The sequence below is a fragment of the Mus caroli genome, unplaced genomic scaffold (genome assembly GCF_978045245.1).
Source record: "Mus caroli unplaced genomic scaffold, Mus_caroli_1 scaffold_2, whole genome shotgun sequence".
NCBI classification, from domain to species: Eukaryota; Metazoa; Chordata; class Mammalia; order Rodentia; family Muridae; genus Mus; species Mus caroli.
In genome coordinates, this window is record NW_028227257.1 from 46,703,580 (window position 1) to 46,714,898 (window position 11,319).

The window sequence follows — 11,319 nt, forward strand, 5'->3', positions numbered from 1 at the left end:
ATGTAAGCATTGTCAATGAAGGAGGGAAAAAAGAAATGGGAGGTGACAGAAAGAAGGGAGTCTTTGTGAGATCAAAAGGCCAAAGACATGAATCCCGTAAGCATGGAGAAGAAGAAACCTGTCTTTGTAGAGTAAAAAGCTTTGAGGCTGAATAACTAAAAAACTTATCATCCACCACCACGGCTGCCTACAGCAGACTCTGGGTCCACTGCTTTCTGCACACAACTTCAGTCCTTGCCATGCCTTCTATCTGAAGCCAGCTGCTTCACCGACACACCAAATTCCATTCCATTGCTGTACAATGTTTCCCTCTCTTTCCTGACTCATCCGTTTGCTGAGGTCTTTTCCACAATCTAAGAACTAGGCTGTGGTTTTTCCACCCTGAGAAAGATAGTTCTCTCATCTCAACTTCAACCAAATGATGTGTTGCTGTTTGCAAAAAAAGAATTCTTATAATTTAAATTTAAATTTTTTTCATTCCTCTCTTCCTATGCTTTCTTAGAAATATTACGATCAAATTTTGATCCCCACTACACAAAAACTGGTCATATCAAAGTCACAAGTAAAAAGCTATCGAAGAGAGCAATTGTTAAAAATCAATTATAAATTTTCCAAAAATATATACATATATATGAGTATGTGTATATATATATATATATATATATATATATATATATATATATATACACATATATATAATCATTACCCAATGCTATTTTTTACTTGAAAATCAAGACACATCACTCTGTTTTTAATGTTCTGCCATCATTCTTCTACAACACCTTTGCCAGTTCCTCATCTCTCTCTTACTCCCTAGGGCTGGAGGCCTTCTGAATTCAGAGGTTTTTTTCTGCTTGTATTCACTCTGTTAATCAAATGATTACTAGACTTTATGTAATGCCACATACTAAGCATTCATCGTTCTCATCCCAGAATAGTCTCACTTGTCCATGTTTCTCTAGATCTCCGGGATTCCATTGTCTACTTTGAACATCCTCAGAAATTAGTGCCTTCTCTCATAACAAAAATCTGTACCTCACCTTTTCTGGTGAGAATTGAATAGGTCTGCTCGCCCTTTCTGTCACCACACCCTTCTGATTTGTTAACTGGGACAGACTTGTCACTTAATGGATATAACTGAGAAAGCCATTGCTCTTCAGGAAATGTGGCATCCATCCCGTCGGTTCAGCTAAGATGATCCACAAGAAGGAACATGCTTTTATATTTCAGGTGGCAGAAGGCAAACCCTCTGGATGATGAGCTGCACAAGGAACTTCAGCTAAGCCAGTGGAGAAACTGGCCATTACTCAGAGAATAGACTGCGACAGTAAAAGGAGTGCTCTAATCACCAGGAGTTTTAAAATGCAAACTATGCTCACCTCCATTATCCTCAGCCCTGATCCAAGAAGGAAAGAGGTAATATTTAAACACAAGTCTTCGTTAAGGCTGCAGATTATTCTATTCAACAGCTACCTTCCACTGAGGTAGTTCCTACCATCCTACCATCTCCCATTTTTACCATTATGCATTTAAAAAAAAAAGTTTTTTCTTTAATGACAAAAGACCAGGAAGCATGTCTGATTTATCCATCATTCCTTTCTCACCTGCCATTTGCCTGGCACAGAGTTGACATGTAATTACTAAATGTAAGATGAATGAGTTTTGTCCCTTCATTACTAGTGTGCGAAAGAATGTATTCATTCATTCTATCGATTGTTACTACACTGTGCTAGGCACAGTTAATGGGAATGGGGTGGTAATTAAGATAGGAACTCTGTCCTCAAGGAGTTTTCAGTCCAGAGTTAATGAGAAGTGGTGACAGCAGAGCCTGGTGAATCATGTGTTCGAGAGGACAGCCAATGCCACAAAACACCTTCAAGCAGAACCCAAGCCACATGAGGCTTCAGAAAAAGGGAACACCAACAAAACATACTGAAGATTCAGCCTGCAACCAAGACGGTGGTGGGGTGGGAGAAGTAGCATTTCAGGGCATCTGGGAGGCAAAATATCCTCAGTCATTTTGCAGCAGGAGTTTATTGAATGTACTTTATCGCATTATCTGGTAGAAACAAAGGCAAGTGAGAGAGGCAGCCTGGGTGTTATGGTTACCTTGTGTGAAAGGTTAGAGGCCAGCAGAGTGTGCTGTGGTGAGAGCTACAGGGATCATGTGTGAGGCCCGGTACCCCTGATCTAGAACTGAGAGACAGCATGCCTGCTGACTGTACATGACACAGAGGCTAAGCAGATTCCCCGAGAGAGTGGAGCAGCCCACTCCACAGGTCCGATTCAGAAGAGAATCCAGAGAGCCTGTGAACTATGCAGCACTCAATGTGATCTCATTTCCTCTATGCTGTTGAAGAGAGAGGAAAAGAGACCAGAGATGGCTTCTCATTCAGATTTCCTCTACATGTCACCCGAGAATGCCTCAATTGGATCAAATAACCCCGTCCCTCAGAAACCGGAAGTAGAGGTGAAGAACAGCTCCACTCTGGTGGATTATGTGAGGACTGCAGGAACACCTGCAGCTTCCATATGTACCAAGGCATGCTGGGAGGATGGAAGCAGGCAGGGATTGAATCTCAGCTCTATCACTTCCAAGTTGCTGTACCCAGGCAAGTTGTTGAAACTCTCTAACACAGGGCCCCTATCATAAAACACAGAGACCATGTTAGTAGATTATGATGGAAATTGGCTAAAATAAGAATAAAACTTCATACACTGTCAATCAACTCCATACAAATGGTAGATTTGTGATCTGTACAATGATGATGTTAAATTAGAAACAGGGAAAATGAAATAAAATCCTATGTGTTGTGGAATACTGTATATAGTACAAGATACAATCACATACATTGATTATCAAACAATTATCAGAAAAGCAATGGAAACCTCCTCTGCTGTCACTCATCCACACCCTTCTCTAGGACCAAGAACCTCAAGATGCAAATGTGCCTGCTGGACAGATGAACACAATCAGTCCTTTTCTAAAAGAAATTGCCTTTTCAATTACTTTGAAGAATACATCTTTTGGAAAAACTATGCAAAGTCCAAGAAGCAAAATAATACTCAGTGATTGGGGGCACGATAATATTCAAGCACAAGAACATGAGTTCAACCCCTAAAATTCACATCTGAAAAAGACAGGCATGGCAGCACACACTGGGAAGTATAGACAGGAAGGTCCTTGGACCTTGCTGGCAGCCAGCCTGGACTTGACCAGATGTAGGTCAGTAAGTCACCTTGTCTCAAGAAACAGACCAAGGGTGAATGTATCTGAGAAACAACAGCCAAGAATGTTCTGTGGCTTACACACACACACAAACACACACTGCTGATAATAATATTGAACTTTGGTTTATCAAAGACCAGAGAGTAGTAGTTTTGCCTTCATATGACAGTTTTAAACATGGCCCTAATACATACCCATCATTAGGATGCAACTATAGTCAAATCTGAAGTGCTTCTGTTTAGTTCCTATGAATCAGTTTCCTGCTAATCTACCCAGCCCAAGAACTCTGCTCCTAGACTGGAGCAAAAATTGATATTCTGTCTGCCCAATAGTACTAAAAAGATGTCTTCCCCAATCAGGAAAAGAAGATGCATTTTGTTTTCGACCATATAACACACATTTTTCTAAATTTTTAGGTGCCTCTTCAACTTTAGCATGATGTCAAAATTGCCTTTTACTCTCAGAATAATTGGCAGAGTTGACATCACACTTGTACACGCAGCCTCGACACATACATACTTCATTAGTGTCTAGACTAGTTCACAACTCTCTGTTAATATACCTGCTGATACACAGTATGTATTCCCAGTCTTTGAGAGTCAAAAATGCAATCTCAATCCTGCTGGAGAGTTTGGGCAGGGGCTTTACAAAATCAACTGTCTATCCATTGTCATACTCTTTGCTCTAATCTTCTTCAAGATGGATGTGTTAGGGTTGGTGGCATGGCTAAGTCAGGCATGCTTCTGTGCATGCACAAGGACCTCAGTTCAATCCCCAGCACCCATGTGAAAGGCAGACACAGTGGATCTCTATACTCAGTGCTAGGGAGGTATCAAGCAGATCTCTGGAGCTGGCCAGGCAAATTTCTAGGCAAATTGGTGAGTCCCCAGTTCAATGAGAGAGACTCATACTCAATGTCAACCTCTGGCCTCCATGCTCACTAGTACACACATGCTCTTGTACTCACACACACACTTGCATATACACACAGACACATAAAGATGAAAGCTAAATTTATAAGTCCTGTCATTTTTTAGTGTGTGTGTGTGTGTGTGTGTGTGTAGATACAAAGTTTTGGAGAGAAGCATGCTTGAGAAGTAAAAGACAACTGTATTTGTAAATGCCCTCCTATCTGTCCCCATCTTTCCATTGCTCTCAGAGTCTTCCCAGTTGAGAGGATTCCATTCTTCCCAGCCCAGCCATCCTTTCCTCTAGCTACAGCCACACTCTTAACACAAAGAACTCAAACCTGAGTCTTTGGTCTCATACCCACCCCAAAGAAAAATTTGGCAAATCTCTGTCAACAGTTAAACTCTCCCTCTAGCTTCTATCCTAAAATTGCTTTTCCTTTTTGAGATTCATGCTGAGGCTGAACAGCTGAAGGCTATAGATGGGTGGGGCTGCCAGAGGAGGCAGAGGACCTGAGACATTTACAGTTCTGTTTGGGATGCTAAGAATCTAGGCAGTGGCCACACCTTAATCCATACTGCCACCCACCCCTTCCCTTACTCATCCTGCAGCCACACCCTTCCCCCTACCACTCATTTCTCAGCCACTCACCAGGACTTGCCAGGTCAGTTGTTGCCTAGCTACATGAGGCTAAGACTCAGCAGAACGAAATTCATTGGATCATGGTGCAACCAACTCATGCAGTATAAATCAGTTGTGGGTTCCCAGAAATTTTGTAAATTACTTGCTAAACCATCACTAAAAAATTAAATTAAATGCTAGTCTGGTGTCATAGGCCTATAATCCCATCTATTCAAGGGGCTGGGCAGGAGGATTGCAAATGCCTGCATGGGCAACTGAGCCAAGAGCCTGTTTCAAAAAGTTCGAAAAGGGCCAAGGATGTAAATTGGTAGCAGAGTATTTGCCTGGCTTGCACTGGACCATACATTCAATCCACTATACCACACAAAATAAGAATAAACTTGGCATGGGTTTTTAATCCCAGCAAGCAGGAGACCAAGGCAGGCAGATCTCTGTGAGTTTATTAAGGCCAGTCTGGTCTCCATAGCAAGTTCTAGGCCAGCAAGAGCTACATAGTGAGACCTTGTCTCAAAAAAAATATTAAAAATGAAAACTAATGAAAGCATTATGAGCTAATTTATTTTAAACAAAGATGATGACTATTCAAAATCTATCACCCTTAGTTTATATTATATTATGTGCTGCTGTGGGATTATTTATACTATTTTAGCAGTATAAAACTTTTCATCCTTTTTTCTATGCCCCAGTACAGGGGAATGCCAGGGCCAGGAAGTGGGAGAGGGTGGGCTGGTGAGCAGGGGAAGTAGGAAGGGGATAGGGGATTTTTGGAGGGGAAACTAGAAAAGGGGATAACATTTGAATTGTAAATAAAGAAAATATCTAATAACAAAGAAAAAAACTTTTTCATCCTTTTGTTCTGACTTGTTTTGTAAGACAGAGTCTCACAGAGATGACTCTGTTTTGAATTATTTTTCTTCTCCCTGCTTTCTTCTGCCTGCTGACCATTGCCGGCCTGTGGCACCATATTTGTTTTTTGACTTTTTTTTTTTATAAATCTGTATCCAATGGCAACACATCAGGCCTTGGAGAGAATGTTTAATCTCAGAAATTGGAAAATGCTATAAATTGAAGCTTTTGGGTACCTTTTTTTCTTTTATTCTGTTTTTTTTTTCTTTAGTAATTTTTTTTCTTTCCAGAAACCAGTTGTTAAACATTTTCCAGCATACTGGTAGTTCAGTTGAAGTCTGAACTAAATAAGTTATGTAAATTATAGAAGTGGGTTAAATTCCAGAAAACAATGAAAGATGTTGATCCCTGGAGTCTAGCAACAAAAAGAAATGGTTTTACTCTCTGGCCTGAAAAGTGAGTGATGGCATGAGACAGTGATCTGGCAGACAACAGCCACAGCCTCTGAGAAATGACTTCTGGAGAGAGAGAACAGGATAGCAATAGAGAAACTGTGTGGAGTAAACTCTCTTTTCCCTCTCAACCTCGAACCCCATGCCTTTGGCTGAACCTGTACCCAGTAGGCCAAGAAGCCCAGTCCCTATAGTCCATTCAGTCTGGGTTGGGTCCACTAGAAGTGGAGTCTAGCAGACAGACCATTTACTACAGAATCCTCTGGGATAGTCAGTCCTCCATGGAAGGCTGGACAAAAGGGGTGAGTCCAGGTACATGCTCAAGGTCTTTGATGAGTTTCAATCAAGGGCTTGGACGGGTTTGGGCAGGGTTTACGGCAATCTTTCAAATATCTCTCCAATTTTTCTCATGAAAAAAAAAAATGGAGCTGGCCTTTATCACTCAAAATACCAGTGAAGAAACACTGACTGCCCCTCCAAGGAGATATGACCCTAGGTGAGGAGATAGTCGCCAAAGAGGACAATCACCAACTGACGTCTCAAGATGTGTGACAGGAGATTGGAAGTAACTCAGTGGAAAGAATGGGTATTTGTTTATTTATTATATTTGTTACAAAGATTCCATTTCTCATTTTTAAATTAAATTGTTCATAGTAGTAGGCTTTGAGGTAGTATTTTCATACTTTCATATAATGTGCTTCAACCATATTCACCAATCATTACTTTCTGTTTACCCCCTGACCTTATTCCCCCAATCCATTTCCTTTTGTATTGCAGTTGCACTAAAAGTGATTTCAGATCAAATCTGAGTGTAGATGACCAAGGGTATCAGTGGTATAGTGTGACAGTGGTATGACCTTCAAAGCATAGGCTCCATAGGCTTCCTGGGAATCTCCTTCCAAGGACTGAGGCACCCAGTGCCTGACAGAGTAGCTCCTGAGGGCTCCCTTATTCAGTAAGTTTGCTGATTCATCGGACATGAGCACTCAGCTCTGTCACCATGTGAAGGCATTTCTTAATTGAGAGTCCCTCTTCCCAAAGGACTCTAGCTTGTGTCAAGTTGGCATAAAACTATCTAGCACACTGCCCAAGCCTTTCATCCTGCTTCCTGCTCTAGAAATTTAACCTGAACATTCTTAGAAAGAGCAGGGCTAGTAGGTGACTTGGGAGCTACATCTGAAAGGAAAGAAGGGAGCCACATACAGAAGGAAGCTTTAAAATATCAGTTAAAACAAAGAGAACATTTGAAATAGCAAATTCCACTGTGGGTGTTCTCCACACAGAGTGATTCACCCGGGAAACTGCTGGGTCTTCTTATGTTGTTAAAGACTTAACAGGCAGCATCTTCATTTGTCATTTCATCTTCATGACGGTGCTAGGAAACAAAGTAATTCTTGTCATTATTGAATAGATTAAACTCTAGAATTTGACAAGCTAAGTGATTTGTCCAGCCTAAGGACTAGGGCAGAAGTTCTGTCCGAAGTCTCTCTAGACTCATTCTACTATTACCTGTATTATTGGTGTTATTACCAGCTATTTTACATAATTGCTTGCTATCTCTCCCCAATTCTGTGTTCACTGATGTCACATGGGTAACTTGAAATTGGCTGTAGTGTGAATATTTACATCATAGGAATTGTCAAGGGCTAAAGGTGTGTGTGTGTGTGTGTGTGTGTGTGTGTGTGTGTGTGTGTGTTACAGTCATTAAACATCTGCTAGATACAGCTACCTGCTCACATGGGGAAAACTATCAAATTAAAGAAACCTTGTCACCCTGCTCTGGATCTCCAAAAGGGAATGGGTACCTGGTAAGAATTCCCTTCCTACTGCTGTGCAACAAATTATTTCCATGGTGACTCCAATCATCATTCTCTATCACGCTTATTAACTGGCAGAAATTTAGAGGCAGTATAGCTGGGTGGCTTTTGCCTCGGAGTCCAATGAGTTGAGGGTTAAAGTCCTGCTAGGGCTATGAGCACCTCAAGCTTGTCTGTGCTTCAGGATCAGCAGTCAACATGGCTCACTCTGGCTAGCAAGTCAGAGCTGGTTTGAGTGGGAGGCCTCAGTCCTTCCCACATGAGCCTTTTCTCAAGCTGTTCAGGTTTCCTGCCAACTTGGTGACTCTTTTTCCCCAGAGCACAAGCAACCTAAGAACCTTTAGTTGTTTCACATGGCCTCGTGTTGTGGAAATTCCTTCCCCAGAGAGATAAACAATGTCTAGCCCTTCTTATAAAGCTTCCAAAACAAATCAAAGCAGGAATCCATCAAAGTTCTCCCTGAAGAATCAATGAGTTTATTGGACATACTTACCTACCAAGGATAAGGGGCTGCTTACAGGAGCATGGGTGACCCTAAAACAGCCACACTGTAAGGTAGTTACCCAACATTGATTATGGCTTCCCCAGAGCTACATAGATGGATATACACACACACACACACACACACACACACACACACACCCAGGAGAACCTTAAGTTGTCCATATACTAGCACCCACTAAGACCACAAGTCAACATATATTTAGGACATAACTACCAATGGCCACAAGATACAGGAGGTAGCAGCCAAAATCCCATGTGAGAATCCCATATCCTTCCTCACTCCTCCCTTCTCTGAGGGAATGTCAACCATCAATAGGCCTTCCTCATTTCCCTGCAGGAAGACATAGCTAACCTGTCGAAATAGTGCCCAATCCGCTTAGACGATGGCTTTCCAAACACTCCACTCATTTCTCTGGCTCTTATAGTCTTTCCATCCTCCACTTTTGTAATGTTCCCTGAGCCTTGGAGGAGGTGACATGGACTCTGGTAGTTCCCTTCATCTCTAAGAGGCTACTGAACCCTCCTGTCCCTCTCAAATGTCCCTCTCTCCCCTCATCATGGCTGGTGGTATGTATCAGAGGTAATCCAAATATAAAACATAAGTGGAAAAAAGGACACACTAGCTGGAGGACTTTGCCTGCCACTTCCACAGTATAACATACAGGGTAGCAAAATAGGACTTTGGAGCATAAGTCTCCCCATCAGCCTTAACAGCACCTTCTCATGCTATGAAGCTGGCTATCAGAGGGTGAACACTTCTAGTTCTGTCTTAGCTCCAGTGTCCCTGCTGAATTGCTAGTGACCAGGGCATCATTCATCACCTCTCTCCTCCTCCCTTCTTTCACAGTCACTTGACCTCAGGTCTTTCCACATTGCTACCTGACCCTTCCCTTGGGTTTCCTATTTGTGTACCCAAGTACACAAATCTCTCGTGTTCCCTTCATCCTTCATCTCCCCAGCTACAACAGATAGCAAGCCAATGCCTCTCTCTTGTCTTCCATTCTTTACTCTTGCCCTTCCCACCCAGGGGCTAACGCAGAGGATGGTGGCCGAAAGACCATTTCCTAGAACAAGCTAGTGAGCCTCTGTGAGCCATCTCACCCTCACCTGCACATCTCCTTACCCAGACCAGAGGCATCATGGTTGTTTCTACAGCAAGGAGGCACACCCTGTATACCACATGGGGAAAGACAGCCACATCAGGATTCCCCATGCAGACACTCCACTCTCAGACCACTCAGCTTAAGCTGCTGGCCTCATCATCCAGAGAAGAAACAATGCCACTACTCTTCCCAAACTCTTCAATTTTGTTGTATCCTGCTATGTCAAGTGTTGCAGGAATCCCTTCCTTGGGGAGAGGTAAGCAACATCTACTCACTCAAAGGTCCCAGTGACAAACCAAAGTATGATTCCACCAATGTTCATCCTGGAAAACCAATGAGTATATTCAGTATGTTTATAGAGCAGGGGTGTCATTTGCATTAGCCAGAATCTGGTCCCTTTTTTGCAGCAGAAACAATGTTTGTGTCTGTTATCCACCATTACAATGGAGGTGTTATGATTCAGTTGCTCTTTCAAGTCACAGACAGCCTTGTCTGATGTCAATGTAGAAAATTGTTTATGGTCAAAGGTGAATAGCGGAAGAAGGCAGTCATGGCTACAAGACCAAATCCTGGTAATCCGGCTCTGGGTTTGCCATCCCAAAAACCTACATAAAGAAGGGATGAAGGAAGGATGAGGAGAAGGGAGGTGGATTAAAGCCTGCTGATTCCCAGGTGCTTCATCTTACTTCATTTTTGTTGTGTAACTGAGGAAGTACGAGTTGCCAAAGATTAGCAGATTTTATGAGGGTCACATGGGAACTAGTAACAGAGTAGAACCATTCTGGTATTTCTCATTTCTCTACAAACCAAAGAAATGAATCTGGCAAACAGGCCACAGAAGCTTTTGAATCTGGGGTTCCTTTCACATCACAGGTGAGTTGCCCACAGGTTGAGCACTGCTCTGCTGTCAAGTCAGCCTCAACCTCTGCACAAAACTGTGATTTGTTGACGTAAAGGCCACACACTGTCACCAAGACTGCCATCTTCACAATATTTTCTTCCAAAGTTGTCAGTCCTCAGTTGTACAGAGGAAGAAATCCATAAACACACTAACCACCATTGAAACTTTAGGATGAAAAAAAAAAGCATTCTAACTTGGGATCATGAAATGCCAGTTCCAAATGGGTGCTTTCTTCAGTGAAATCTGATATTCATAGGAATTCCCCAACACACAGTAAAAAGCACAAGCCTGGGGGCGGTACAACAGGGAGTCACATGCGATTAAAATTTTGTCACATATATTCTGCAAAGTGAATGAGAACGTGCACTTGAAAGTGAACTAAAAATAGCAAACCTCATCTTCTTGGGTATGTAAAGTAGTGTAGATAGCTCCATATTTGGACAAGTCCACACTCAAATACTAGAACCCATCTCATACTTATGATGTCAAGGTGGAAACAACACACTTACCTATATCGCTCATTGTCTCACTGTCTCAATGCTTAGTAATAAATAATGAAAATGCTTCACCATTGTTATATCCTAAGACTGGTAACTATATTCGTAAATGTCATATCCTGAAGTAGGAGGCTTAGCAAGATTCCTGTTCTATGACAAATGTGCAGTAGCGTCTCTAAATGAATATACTATATGACCATTCACCCTAAAGAAAGAACACATATATATCTTTTATTATTATTATTTTATTTATCTACAATCCAGCCATTGCCCCCTCCCCTTCCCCCTCCCACAGTTCCTCATCCCATTCCTCCTCCCCCTGTCTTTGAGAGGATGCTCCCCTCCACCAACCCCCCTCCCCAGGACCTAAAGTCTCTCAAGGATTAGGTGCGCATTGATGACATCCGTTGTACTTAAAA